The following is a 14,843-nucleotide window of genomic DNA, read 5'->3' on the forward strand; positions in this document are numbered from 1 at the left end:
ACAGGGTTACACCAAGCCAGCAAAACCCTAGTCACCCCCCCCAGGGTCAGAAAGGCACACCAGTGGGCGGAACCAGGTGGAAAGGAAATGCCCACCTAGGGGTCTAGAGAACCCGGGGCGGGAAAAGAGTCAGTCAAGTTAAGTTAAGCTCAGTCAAGTTCAGTGAAGTTAAGTCAAGTGAAGTCAGAGTTGATAGGCGTCGGGGTTAGAGCCCCGGAGTACTGGCTAGGTGGCAGATGGTGGTCAGTGTCTGTCAGGAGACGGCAAGATGGCTGCCGGAGATCCGAGGTGGACCGGGACAGGGTAGGAGCCCGCCGGTACCAACACCAGAGAACCGACCCGGAAACCGTGCACAGAGGGGGTACCTGGACCCTGGACCCTGGAGCAGAGATCGGAACCAACGACTTTGTTAATTAACCAGTTGAGGACAGGATTACATGTCCTATCCCACCCAAAGTCCCAACAAGCAGACCGGCAGCCCAACGAGAGAGATAGGGCATCCGCCAGGGCCCCTTTAGATCCCACAGGTCAGCGTCTGCGAGCAAGGCTCCCACCTGTAGTTATGGGAGCGGAATCCCGTGTTCTATACTGAGAAGTCCAAGGAGAACTAAGAATAGTGCAGAGGAAAGTGACACAGACCATCACCCCGGGTGAGGGACCAGAATACACCCGGTCGCGGCGGCCGGCCACCAGCACCTTGGTTTACCGTTGGACTTGTGTGATTCATTTGTACACTGACATCCCCCGGTCTGACCGGGCGCGCCTGCCCCTGCAATCACCATCATCAGCACAGACAGACTGAGCCCCGGGGCATCCACCCTTACCCACAGAGGGGTTAACATCGAGCTGCTATCCCGTCGCCCCCGGGTGCTCCCCAACAGCTGCGGTGGTGATACATCTCATCACATACCGTGGGTGGCGTCAGCAAGTGATTACAGCAATCCCCGTATATATACACGTCCCCTTTTAGTTGAAGTGTCCGTGCGACACCCGGGTACGGAGAATCCCTCGAGGCACACTGCGGATCCGGATCCGAGCTGCCCGACTGCTGGCGTGGGGGTTGCACATGAGTTTTTTGCATAGTGACTTTTTAGTGAGTTTTTAGCACTATGAGTTGTTAGTGAGTTTTTTGCATTGTGAGTCTTTAGTGAGTTTTTGGTGCTGTGAGTTTTTTGTGTTGAGTCTTTAGTGAGTTTTTAGCACTGTGAGTTTTTGGCGCTGTGAGTCTTTAGTGAGTTTTTGGCCCTGTGAGTCTTTAGTGAGTTTTTTGCATTGTGAGTTTTTAGTGAGTTTTTGGCGCTGTGAGTTTCTTGCATTGTGAGTTTTAGTGAGTTTTTGGCGCTGTGAGTATTTAGTGAGTTTTTGGTGCTGTGAGTTTTAGTGAGTTTGTGGCACTGAGTTTTTGATGCGGTATTTTCACTGTCAGAATTGTAGCATCTTATAGTTCCAGCAAAGTGGAGGGGATTTATAGAAGTTTCATGTTCAGTGTGCTTATTTTATTCAGTATAAACTGATCTGTGGTGAGTGTTTCAAATCCACAACATGTCCATTTCTCTTGCAGGTACCCTTAGTTTTATGTGCGGATTTTCCCCGTACACCTGCATTAGATACAGAAAATCCACAGATAAAAAACACGCATGCGTTTTTAGGTTATGTGCGCACTTTGCGTTTTTACCTGCGTTTCAGCAGTGTTTTAAACTGCAGCATTTTCATGCCAAAATGCATGCGTTTTGTTTTTCAAGCAAACCCTATGGGAAATGGGAATTTCTTGTGCGCACTTTGCTGTTCAAAACGCAGCGTTTCATTTGCATATTTTTGGGCAAAAACTCAGCGTTCAAAGAAGCAGCATGTCAATTGTTTTTGCCATTTGGGCTGTGATTTGCTAACATTGAAATCAATGAGAAGTTGCAAAAAGCAAGCAACATCAAAATTCCAGCGTTTTGCATGCTTTTTAGCTGCAGAAAACATGCTTTTCTGACATCAAAATAATGGACTGATATGTCCCTTTACACACATAGTCCGACGACAATTAAATTAATAAAAAATATTAATTTATTGTTATTTTAGCCATAAATAGTATAAAACCGCTATAATTATATTAAATATAACTATTTTCGTTAAGATTTAAATAATTATATGTTTTCATTTTTTTTCCGTTTTTCATAGTGTTTGTCTATTAAAACTTTATTTACTAGTGTCTTTGTAATCAAAACGCATCTGACTTTAAGCAATGGAAAAACAGGTAAAAAGCGCTAAAAACGCGGCTAAAACACGGTAAATACACACGTGCATTTATAGCGTTTTTGTGGTCAAAAGTAACTTTGGCAAAAAACCATTTCTGCAAGAGGATGCGTTTAGAACTGCAACTACCCCGACGCAAAGTGCGCACATAGCCTAAATGTGTTTCTGCTGCGGAAAGACATAAAAAATATATGTAATCTGCAGATTAGTTTATCAATAAAATATTGTCAAAACCAAATACTAGTAAAGCTTAAAAACAAAGCAACTTTATTTTAGTTATGACAAACCAACAGGAGACAAAAAGCAAACGTCAAAAACGTGATTAAAACATATGTAAAAAAGCGCACACAAAAACACATGTAAGGCTGCTTTCACACTTCCGGTTTTAGCAGAGCTGGCCAATCCGGCTCTAAAACCTATGCAACGGATGCGGCGACAAAACCACATCCTTTGCATAAGTGTTTGACATGCGGCTCGTCCGGTTTTTGCCGCTTGTGGCAGGCTACTGAGCATGCGCAGTGGAAAAAAACGCATGCGGCGGCCGGATGTGATGTTTGCCGCAGGACACTGCATGCGGCATCCATAGGCATGCATTGCAAATCGCGCCGCATCGGCCGGATGCGGTGCGATGCGTTTTATTTTGCCGGACAAAAAAACGTGCCAGGCAACGTTCCATCCGGCCGCCGCATCGGCTAAATCTGCCGCATGCGGCAAAAACCGGACCGAACGCAAGCCCATGCGGCACAATCCGGCACTAATGAAAGTCTATGCAAAAAAAAACGCAACCGGCGGCAAAAAAAAAATGGTTGTGGTTTTTCTGCAAAGCGCCGGATTGTGCCGCACAGGAAAAAACGGATGTGTGAAAGCAGCCTAAAAAAACGCAAGTAATCTAATTTACCTAATAAATTCAGCAATATCAAAAACTCATCAAAAGCTAATCATGGGAACGTATCCTTATGCTGTGTTCACACATTTTTACTGTGTTTTTGCTGTTTTTTTTCCTGCTGAGAAACCTGGTCTCTTGGCAGTCAAAAAAAAGCTGCATTTTTGCTACATATTTGATGTTTCATCTGTCTACAGTACATGTTTAAATAAAGTTAGTTTCATTCACCACAACAGAAGCAAAAATACACCAAAAACGCAACATGTGACCATAGCCTTATACTCTCCATGGAGTGAGTCAGAGATCAAACTCACCAATGCAAGTCTATAAGTCTTTGAAAAATTGAGAAAGCGCTCAGTGCTATCAGTGTTCCATTCATGTACTGTCTAATTTTCATGTTTGCTCAATAGGAGAAGATTGATAAAAGCTTATCATATGCAAGGAAAAAAAATGATTAAACTCTAGTAACCATGACCCCATCCTGGTATATGTCTCAATCATGTCCCCATCCTGGTATATATGTCCCCATCATGGCCCCATCCTGGTATGTCACTATCATGGACCTATCCTGGTGTATGACCCTATCATGGCTATAGCCAGGTATATATGGCCCTATACTGGTATGTATATCCCAATCATGGACCCATCCTAGTATATGGCCCCTTCTTAGTGTATGACCCCATTATGGCTATATCTTGGTATATATGGCCCCATCCCGGTATATATGCCCCCATCCGGGTATATATGCCCCCATTATGGCAGCATCATGGTATATATGTCCACATACTGGCCCCATTCTGGTGTATGTTCCCATCATAGCCCAATACTGGTATATATGTCCCCATCATAGCCCTATCCTGGTAGATGTCTCTATCCTGGTTTATGTCCCCATCATGGCTCCATCTTGGTATATGTCCCTATCCTGGCCGCATCCTGGTACATATGATTTCTCATCACACTGCACGTAGCAATAAAAAATAATCAATTATACTCACCTTCCCTCCGTTCCCCCAATGTCCTCCTCCAATGCTGTCATGTCCGCAACTGACCTCAGCGTGTAAGCAGCGCAGCGCACAACATCACTGTGATGCCTGCCCACTTACACCGTCATCAACTGCCGCTACATTCGCTCCATGTGCCTGGGATTATAGGCGTGGGAAGCAGTCAATATCCATATTCTGTAATAGTGGCACATGTGACAGCCCAGCCACTGCAGGAAGGCGGCTACCAGGAGGTCACTTCTACTTCTATTAAAGAACATGAACATTCACTGCTTCCCATGCCCATAATCCTGTGGACCTCTCCGCACCAGCTTCGGTGCAAATAGATGGCCGGGATTATGGGCATGGGAAGCAGTGACTATTCATAGCCTTAATTAGTGTCCGACACATTGCAGTACAATGACCCACCAGCTCTCTGTGCTGCAATGCATTTCAGCTGGGCCCAGTCACACTTCCTGTGAGCACGATCATTACGCCCCTGTTTATGGCCTATCCTATTGATATGCAATAAACTTCTAATAAAGTGCTTATCCATTCCATTCTAATGGTGTCATGATATGACTGTTGGATAATGAGGGATAGGGGCCCCTAGGCTGTCTCTCATGCTAGGGGGCCCTATGCTATCCCTAACCTCAGGAATACTGCTAATGGTGGAGATGCCTGACTCCCATGCCTGGCCCTATTCCTGATCAGACCTAATCTGATACCACCCCTCCTTCCAGAGAAGGACAGGACAGGAATGTGAAGTTAACCACAGCTAAAGACAGACAAGGGAAAAACCTAACTCTAACACACTGCACACACATACACAGGATTAGACAATAAGAGATTGAGGAGGAAAACAAGAGCAAGAAGGTACAAGATACAAAAGATATCAGGGGTAAATTCCAAAACCGTACAAAGCAATAAATAATACCTCCACCAAATAGTCTGGAACACCACACCTCAACAGACCAACTAAAATAAAACTATAGGTGAAAGGATTCAGCCAGCATAAATAGTAGGGGAGCAGATGTGATTGGCTTCACCACAACAGTGATCAAAGGAGACTAACAAGCAGACTAGCAGAGATTAATACTTGCTAGCCTATGAATCAGCGCACATCAGGTCGATGCCCGAGTCTGCCTGATTTGATCCCAGACACCAAAGTATGTCTCATTCGAAGTGTCAGAATCTGTAATCTGAACAGAACCTGACACCGCCATGACAGTTGGTTTGTGAAAATATCCGTGTGACAAATGGGGATAAAAGCGTCCCATTCAGTGCTGGTCCCAAGGGTCAGACACCCAGCAATCAATAAGTTATCATCTAGCCTTTGGCTAGGCGATATCTTGTTTTCACTGGACAACCCTTTGAATTGTAAGGTGAGGTGCCCAAATGGCCCTTAGCTGACCCTAACTTCAACAAATGCAGATTCTCAGCAGTACTCTTAGGCGGGCTTTGCACGCTGCGACATCGGTAACAATGTGTTACCGATGCTGCAGCGATAGTCCCGCCCCCGTCGCACGTGCAATATCTAGTGAAAGCTGCCGTAGCGATTATTATCGCTACGGCAGTTTCACACGCACATACCTGCCGTGCGGCGTCCCTCTGGCCGGCGACCCGCCTCCTTCCTAAGGGGGCGGGTCGTGCGGCGTCACAGCGACGTCACACGGCAGGCGGCCAATTGAAGTGGAGGGGCGGAGATGAGCAGGATGTAAACATCCCGCCCACCTCCTTCCTTCTCACTGCAGCCGGCGGCAGGTAAGGTGAAGTTCCTCGCTCCTGCGGCTTCACACACAGCGATGTGTGCTGCCGCAGGAGCGAGGAACAACATCGCACCTGTCGCTGCACCGGCATTATGGAAATGTCAGAGGCTGCACCGATGATACGATAACGACGCTTTTGCGCTCGTTCATCGTATCATCTAGGATTTACACACTACGACATCGCAAGTGACGCCGGATGTGCGTCACTTTCGATTTGACCCCACCGACATCGCACCTGCGATGTCGTAGTGTGCAAAGCCGCCCTTAAAGATAATCCAACAGTGTTGGGTGAAAGCCATACGTGAACTGGAAAGTCAATTTATTTTGCATGTAGTCACACATGAGGAATTAGTTTCCTGTGTCGGTGTGGGGTTGCCCTTGTTAGGGGCACTTTGCACACTGCGACATCGCAGGTGCGATGTCGGTGGGGTCAAATTGAAAATGACGCACTTCCGGCATCGCATGCGACATCGCAGTGTGTAAAGCCTGGATGATACGATTAACGAGCGCAAAAGCGTCGTAATCGTATCATCGGTGCAGCGTCGGCGTAATCCATGATTACGCTGACGCGACGGTCCGATGTTGTTCCTCGCTCCTGCGGCAGCACACATCGCTGTGTGTGAAGTCGCAGGAGCGAGGAACGTCTCCTACCGGCCTCACTGCGGCTTCCGTAGGATATGCGGAAGGAAGGAGGTGGGCAGGATGTTTACATCCTGCTCATCTCCGCCCCTCCGCTCTGATTGGCCGGCTGCCGTGTGACGTCGCAGTGACGCCGCACGACCCGCCCCCTTAACAAGGAGGCGGGTCGCCGGCCACAGGGACGTCGCACGGCAGGTGAGTGTGTGTGTGAAGCTGGCGTAGCGATACCTTTCGCTACGCCAGCTATCACCACATATCGCTGCTGCGACGGGGGCGGGGACTATCGCACTCGGCATCGCAGCATCGGCCTGCGATGTCTTAGTGTGCAAACCCCGCCTTAGGGTGGTGAACACACAATATGTTGATGTTGCAGGTTTAGCCAAGTTTAGGGTTTTTTACGCACTGAGCTTTAGATTTAGGATTATCCAAAGTGCTGTACATAAAATGAGGATCTAACTTTCTTCAAGTAAGCTGTATGTATATCTTTCCTTACCTTATATATGCAACAAGCAGAGTTATTATCTAAATTAACCGCTTTACGAATTCTGCCGTACATGTACAGAGCATATTGGAAGCAGGTATATGGAGCGGGCTCACCGGGTGAGCTCTCCTAATACCCAGGTAATGGCTGTGTGTTACAGCCAGGACCTACCACTAACAATTGTGATTGTTAACCTGTTAAATCCTGAAGTCAAACTCTGACAGCAGGATTTAACATGCGGCGATATGGGCGCATGCCATTTTAAGCGCCTATCGTGCACCTGTGATGTGATCGCGGGTCGCCACTGGGTTGCTATGACAGCAGGGGTCTGTTGAACATCTCAATGCTTGTCATAGCAGCTCTCATTTGAAACCTAACAGTATTTTAAGCTTATTTCAGAAATTGAATTTATTGTAAAGCACATAATAAAAATGTAAATGAGATAAATGAAAAAGAACACGGATCAAAATTAGAGAATAATTTCAGATACCTGCAAGTTATTGGTATTAATCTGGTCCAAACCCTATTTAACTGGCAGCCTAAGGCCCATTTCACACATCAGTGAAAAACAGTGACGTTTTTCACTGGCGTGTAAAACAAGCACATGTCCCTGCGTGTGCCGTGATTCACGGCACACGTGGGTTTTCTAAGTGCAATCCGGGCTCCATTCTCCGTGGCCCGTGATTGCACTTAGAGATTAACTCACCTGTGCGCGCTCCCGCTCTCCATGGTGCTGATCGCTCCCGCGGGTCGGCTGTGTCGCGCATAATGAATATGCGCGACAATAATGAGCCGGCTCAGAAGCAGCAGGGAGAACGGGCTGCAGAGGACATCGCTGGACGCCGGGTGAGTTAAAATGTTTTTTATTTTAAAAGCATGTTTTTTTCTGGCACGTGTTTCACGGACCACACCACTGCGTGGTCCGTGGGACATCAGTGATGCCAGAAAAAAATGGACATGTCTCCATGCGGCAATCACGCACACGCGGGTACGCCGCACGGAGACACGTGCAGTGACAAATCACTGACGTGTGAGCAGACCCATTCATTATAATGGGTCTGCGTATGTCAGTGATTCAGGTACGTTTTTAAAAAAGCACAAACGTCCCAGAATCACTGACGTGTGAAAGGGGCCTAAGGGCGGCTTTGCACGTTGCAACATCGCACGTGCGATGTCGGTGGGGTCAAATCGAAAGTGACGTACATCTGGCGTCACTTTCGACATCGTTGTGTGTAAATTCTAGATAATACGATAAACGAGCGCAAAAGCGTCGTTATCGTATCATCGTTGCAAGCTCCGACTTTTCCATAATTTTGCTGCAGCGATGGTACGATGCTGTTCCTCGTTCCTGCGGCAGCACACATTGCTATGTGTTACGCCGCAGGAGCGAGGAACTTCACCTTACCTGCCGCCAGCGGCTCTACGGAAGGAAGGAGGTGGGCGTCATGTTTACATTCTGCTCATCTCCGCCCCTCCGCCGCTATTGGCCGCCTGCCGTGTGACGTCGCTATGACGCCACACGACCCGCCCCCTTAGGAAGGAGGCGGGTCGCCGGCCAGAGCGACGGTCGCAGGGCAGGTGAGTGCATGTGAAGCTGGCGTAGCGATTATTTTCGCTACGCCAGCTATCACAAGATATCGTACCTGCGACAGGGGCGGGGACTATCGCATGCGACATCGCAGCATCGGCTTGCGATGTCGCAACGTACAAAGCCCGCCTAACTTTCCAGCTTGCACTGAATTTGCAAAAATAGTGTGCCATTCCAAAGTGACTAAAACCCTCTGGAAATAGTTTGTCCAGATGAAGGCCAAAGAGGTGACCCTATCAGCAGTAGCAAAAGAAGTTGGTCATTCCAAGTCTGTGATTTTGAGAATATTGCATCTTTATAACATCAAAAAATTTTTCAAGTCCCACAAGAAAACTGGTCACCCTTAAAAGACAGATACAAAGAGGAGAGGATAATGCAGACAATCTCCATTCGTAATTGTTTCAATACCGCAGCTGGAATTGCTCGCCAGTTCAGCAGGATTTGTCTCGTCATACAGTGTCACGATGTTTAAGAGCATTTAGACTGAAAGCCCACTCTGCAGTGACCATACCTGTCATTAGCAGAAAGAATCAAAAGGAGCATGTTGTGTGGACAGAGAAGTGGTCCACAGTTCATTTTAATGATGAAAGCAAGTTTAATTTATTTAGGTCTGATAGGAAACATTATGTTTGTCTGGAAAATGGGCAAGATTGAATCCAGTGAAAGGTGGTGGAGGAAGGGTCATAGTTTGGGAACGTTTTCGGCAGCAGAACCCCTGGACCTCTCATACAGCTACATGGCAGAGTAAATACAAGTGTGTATCAGAACCATTTTCAATAATACATGGTTCCTTACTTGCGTTCATCACTCAATCAGCCAGCAATTTTGATGCAGGACAATGCCCCCTATCACACAGCAAAATGGGTAAAGCAGTTCCTTGAAACAGAAAATATTGAAACAATGAAATGTCCAGCCCACAGTCCTGATTTTAACCCAGTAGATAACCTCTGGAAAATCCTTGGGGACTAAGTTATTTCTAAGAAACCCACGACAGTTAAAGAACTGTGGAAGAGACTGGAAGAAGAGTGGTCCAAAATCATACCAGAGCAGTGTGAGAGACTGGTTTTGTCCTGTGGCTGCAGATGTGCTCAAGTCATTCAAAGCAAAGGCCTGTACATGTCCTACTGATTGATGACTTTTGTTACCTTCACAAAATTTAGTTGTAACCTTTCCCTGTTCTACAGTCATTGCTGTTCTCTCATCGCATTTTGGGCAAAATAAAGGTTTTATGTTGATAAACTTTGGATCTTTTATAAAACACTGTGGCATGGTGCACCCCTTACGAAAAACCTACAAATGTGGATCAATGCAGATTACATTATTTCTGAAAAAAGCAAGTGATCATACATTGTTCTCTAATTTTAATCTCCAGTGTATACAGCAATCTTGTGACATTGCTGTATATAGTACAAGCGATCAGATGATCGCAGATTATAGTCCCCTAAAGGGACTATTAAAAACAGTGATAAGTAAAATAAAATGTAAAAAAGATGAAAAAAATAACAAAACATAATATTTTAAATCCCACCTTTTGCCCAATTATAAAAAAAGAATAAAACAATAAAAATAGCATATGTTGCATTGCCGCATTCAGAAAAGTATGATCTATCAAAATCTAAAAATAATTAACACAGTCGGTATCACTGTAAACAAAAAGAAGACAAAATTACGATTTATTTTTTTTTTTGCCTCTGCAATACCAGAAAAAAAATCTGTAACAAGCAATAAATACATCATATCTATGCCAAAAATTGTATAAATAAAAATGTGGTCTCACCAAACAATAAAATAAGCCATCACACTGCCCCATCAACCGTAAAATTAAAATGACAACACAACCCCCCAATTTTAATTTTTTGCAATCTCTTGGGGTTTTATCATCACTAAAATAATTTAAAAAAACTGGACATGTTTGGTATCACTGTCATTGGACTGATGAGTTTTTTTCACAATTTATTCACATTTGGAATTTATTCCCATTTTACCGTACGCTATGTGGTAAAATGAATGGTGTCATTCAAAAGTACAACTCATCCTGCTAAAAAAACAAGCCCTCGCATGGCTATGTAGACCGAAAAAGAACGGGAGAAAAATATGAAAATGCAAAAATTAAAATTTGTCTTGTCAAGAAGGAGTTAAGTTATTGTACGTTTTCTGTATACATTTTTAATAGAGTATACTTAATACAAGTTGTTTTAACCTACTTTTTCTATAATACAACTTGAGATAGAAGTCATTCATTTTGGGTGAGTCATCTATCATATCTCACATCATGGTATTTACACTTGTGAAGCCAAGCCACAGGAGTACATTATATAATGCAGTATATAGAGCAAGTGATAACGAAAAATGGCAAAAATATATAAATTAAATCCCCCTTCTTCCTAAACACTAAATATATTTGATATTATCGCAGCTGTAAAAGTCCATCCGATCAAAATATAAAATTATTAAATCGTTACAGTAAACACTGGAAGATAAATCGTTAAGGCAGAACTGTAGGGTTTTTTATCTCCATGCCTCCAGCAAAAAATTAAAAGCCCAAAACTTATGAAAACATAAGCACACCATGAAAAAACAGCACCTTATATAACTCCATGGACCAAAAAATAAAAACGTAACAGGTCTCAGAACATGACAACACAAAGCAATATTTGTCTTTACAAAATTCTGAATTAATTACTACTTAAATAAGGCTGGGAGCACACGAGCACTACTGCGAGTGCATCGCATGACACTCAGCTACTGCTCTGCTGTGAGTGTAAAGGCCCCATTACATGCAACAACGTATCTAACGATATATCGCCGGGGTCACAGATTCCGTGACGCACATCCAGCATCATTAGTGACGTCGTTGCATGTGACACCAACGAGTGAGTGTTAACGATGGAAAATACTCACCAAATCTTCCATCGTTGACACGTCATTCGTTTTCAAAAAATTGTTGATTGTTGAGGACGCAGGTTGTTTGTCGTTCCCTCGGGAACGACGAACTTCAGCTTACCTGTGGCCACCGGCAATAAGGAAGGAGGTGGGCGGGATGTTACGGTCGCTCATCTCCGCCCCTCCGCTTCTATTGGGCGGCCGCTTAGTGATGCCGCTGTGACGCCGCATGAACCGCCCCCCTTAGAAAGGAGGCAGTTCGCCGACAACAGCGACGTCGCTAGGCAGGTAAGTATGTGTGACGGCTCCAAACGATATTGTGCAGCATGGGCAGCAAATCGCTCGTGACATACAAATGACGGAGGCGGGTGCCATCGCTAGCGATATCGCTAGCGATGTCGCTCCATGTGACGGGGCCTTTAGGCTATGTGCGCACTATGACGTTTTTGCACTTCTCAAAAACGCTGCATTTTTGGCTGCAAAAAACGCAGAAAAATGCACCCGTGGCAAAAACACAGCGTTTTGGTGCGTTTTTGGCTGCGTCTTGCTGCGTTTTTCCAGTGCATTGCATGGGTGAAAAACGCAGTAAAACGCAGGAAAGAATTGACATCAAACACTCAAAAATGCAGCTAAAAAAAAAGTTGTGTGCGGACAACAAAAATGAAAAGTCATAAGGGTGCTTTACACGCTGCGACATCGCTAATGATATATCGTCGGGGTCATGTCGTTAGTGACGCACATCTGGCGGTGTTAGCGACATCTCAGCGTGTGACACCAAGGAGCGACGATCAACAATCGCAAAAACGTCAAAAATCGTTCATCGTTGACACGTCGCTTCTTTTCATAATATTGTTGGTGGTGCATGCCGCTGGTTGTTCGTCGTTCCTGTGGCGTCACACATCGCTATGTGTGACACCGCAGGAACGACGAACATCTCCTTACCTGCGTCTACCGGCAATGAGGAAGGAAGAAAGTGGGCGGCATGTTCCGGCCGCTCATCTCCGCCCCTCCTCTGCTATTGGGCGGCCACTTAGTGAAGCCACGGTGACATCGCTATGACGCCGAATGCGCCTCTGATTCTGACACTTTGAATGAGACATACTTTGGTGTCTGGGATCAAATCAGGCAGACTCGGGCATCGACCTGATGTGTGCTGATTCATAGGCTAGCAAGTATTAATCTCTGCTAGTCTGCTTGTTAGTCTCCTTTGATCACTGTTGTGGTGAAGCCAATCACATCTGCTCCCCTACTATTTATGCTGGCTGAATCCTTTCACCTATAGTTTTAATTTATTCACATTTGGAATTTATTCCCATTTTACAGTACCCTATGTGGTAAAATGAATGGTGTCATTCAAAAGTACAACTCATCCTGCTAAGAAAACAAGCCCTCACATGGCTATGTAGACCGAAAAAGGAGAGAAAAATATGAAAATGCAAAAATTAAAATTTGTCTTGTCAAGAAGGAGTTAAGTTATTGTACGTTTTCTGTATATATTTTTAATAGAGTATACTTAATATAAGTTGTTTTAACCTACTTTTTCTATATTACAACTTGAGATAGAAGTCATTAATTTTGGGTGAGTCATCTATCATATCTCACATCATGGTATTTACACTTGTGAAGCCAAGCCACAGGAGTACATTATATAATGCAGTATACAGAGCAAGTGATAAAGTGAAAAATGGCAAAAATATATAAATTAAATCCCCCTTCTTCCTAAACACTAAATATATTTGGTATTATCGCAGCTGTAAAAGTCCATCCGATCAAAATATAAAATTATTAAATCATTACAGTAAACACTGGAAGATAAATCGTAAAGGCAGAACTGTAGGGGTTTTTTTTTATCTCCATGCCTCCAGCAAAAAATTAAAAGCCCAAAACTTATGAAAACATAAGCACACCATGAAAAAACAGCACCTTATATAACTCCATGGACCAAAACATAAAAACGTAACAGGTCTCAAAACATGACAACACAAAGCAATATTTGTCTTTACAAAATTCTGAATTAATTACTACTTAAATAAGGCTGGGAGCACACGAGCACTACTGCGAGTGCATCGCATGACACTCAGCTACTGCTCTGCTGTGAGTGTAAAGGCCCCATTACATGCAACAACGTATCTAACGATATATCGCCGGGGTCAGGGATTCCGTGACGCACATCCGGCATCATTAGTGACGCCGTTGCGTGTGACACCAACGAGCGAATGTTAACGATGGAAAATACTCACCAAATCATCCATCGTTGACACGTCGTTCGTTTTCAAAAATCGTTAGCGATGTCGCTCCATGTGACGGGGCCTTTAGGCTATGTGCGCACTATGACGTTTTTGCACTTCTCAAAAACGCTGCGTTTTTGGCCACAAAAAACGCAGAAAAACGCACCCGCAGCAAAAACACAGCGTTTCGGTGCGTTTTTGGCTGCGTCTTGCTGCGTTTTTCCAGTGCATTGCATGGGTGAAAAACGCAGTAAAACGCAGGAAAGAATTGACATCAAACGCTCAAAAACGCAGCTAAAAAAAAAGTTGTGTGCGGACAACAAAAATAAAAAGTCATAAGGGTGCTTTACACGCTGCGACATCGCTAATGATATATCGTCGGGGTCACGTCGTTAGTGACGCACATCTGGCGCTGTTAGCGACATCTCAGTGTGTGACACCAAGGAGCGATGATCAACAATCGCAAAAACGTCAAAAATCGTTGATCGTTGACACGTCGCTCCTTTTCATAATATTGTTGGTGGTGCATGCCGCTGGTTGTTTGTCGTTCCTGCGGTGTCACACATCGCTATGTGTGACACCGCAGGAACGACGAACATCTCCTCACCTGCGTCCACCGGCAATGAGGAAGGAAGGAGGTGGGCGGTATGTTCCGGCCGCTCATCTCCGCCCCTCCTCTGCTATTAGGCGGCCACTTAGTGAAGCCACGGTGACATCGCTATGACGCCAAATGCACCTCACCCTTGAAGGAGGCATTGTTCGGCGGTCACAGCGATGTTGCTGAAAAGGTATGTGCGTGTGATGCTGCCGTAGCGATATTGTTCGCTACGGCAGCGATCACCAAATGTCGCACAAACAACTGGGGCGGGTGCTATCGCGCACGACATCGCTAGCAATCGCTAGCGATGTCGCAGTGTGTAAAGCACTCTATAGACTTTGCTGGGAAAGCAAAGTCATACAGTTTTGAGTCCAAAAACGCACCTGAAAAATGCGCAAAAACGCTCAGTGCGAACATAGCCTAAGGTGAGTGTCATGCCACTGTGATGCGATCCTGTGATCACAGCACAGTCGCGGAGGACAGGGCAGGCGCTGCGGACGAGAAGGAGGGAGTAATCATTATAACACTATGTTATATAACTATGTTATGTTAT

This window comes from Anomaloglossus baeobatrachus, chromosome 1 (genome assembly GCF_048569485.1).
Source record: "Anomaloglossus baeobatrachus isolate aAnoBae1 chromosome 1, aAnoBae1.hap1, whole genome shotgun sequence".
Lineage (NCBI taxonomy): Eukaryota > Metazoa > Chordata > Amphibia > Anura > Aromobatidae > Anomaloglossus > Anomaloglossus baeobatrachus.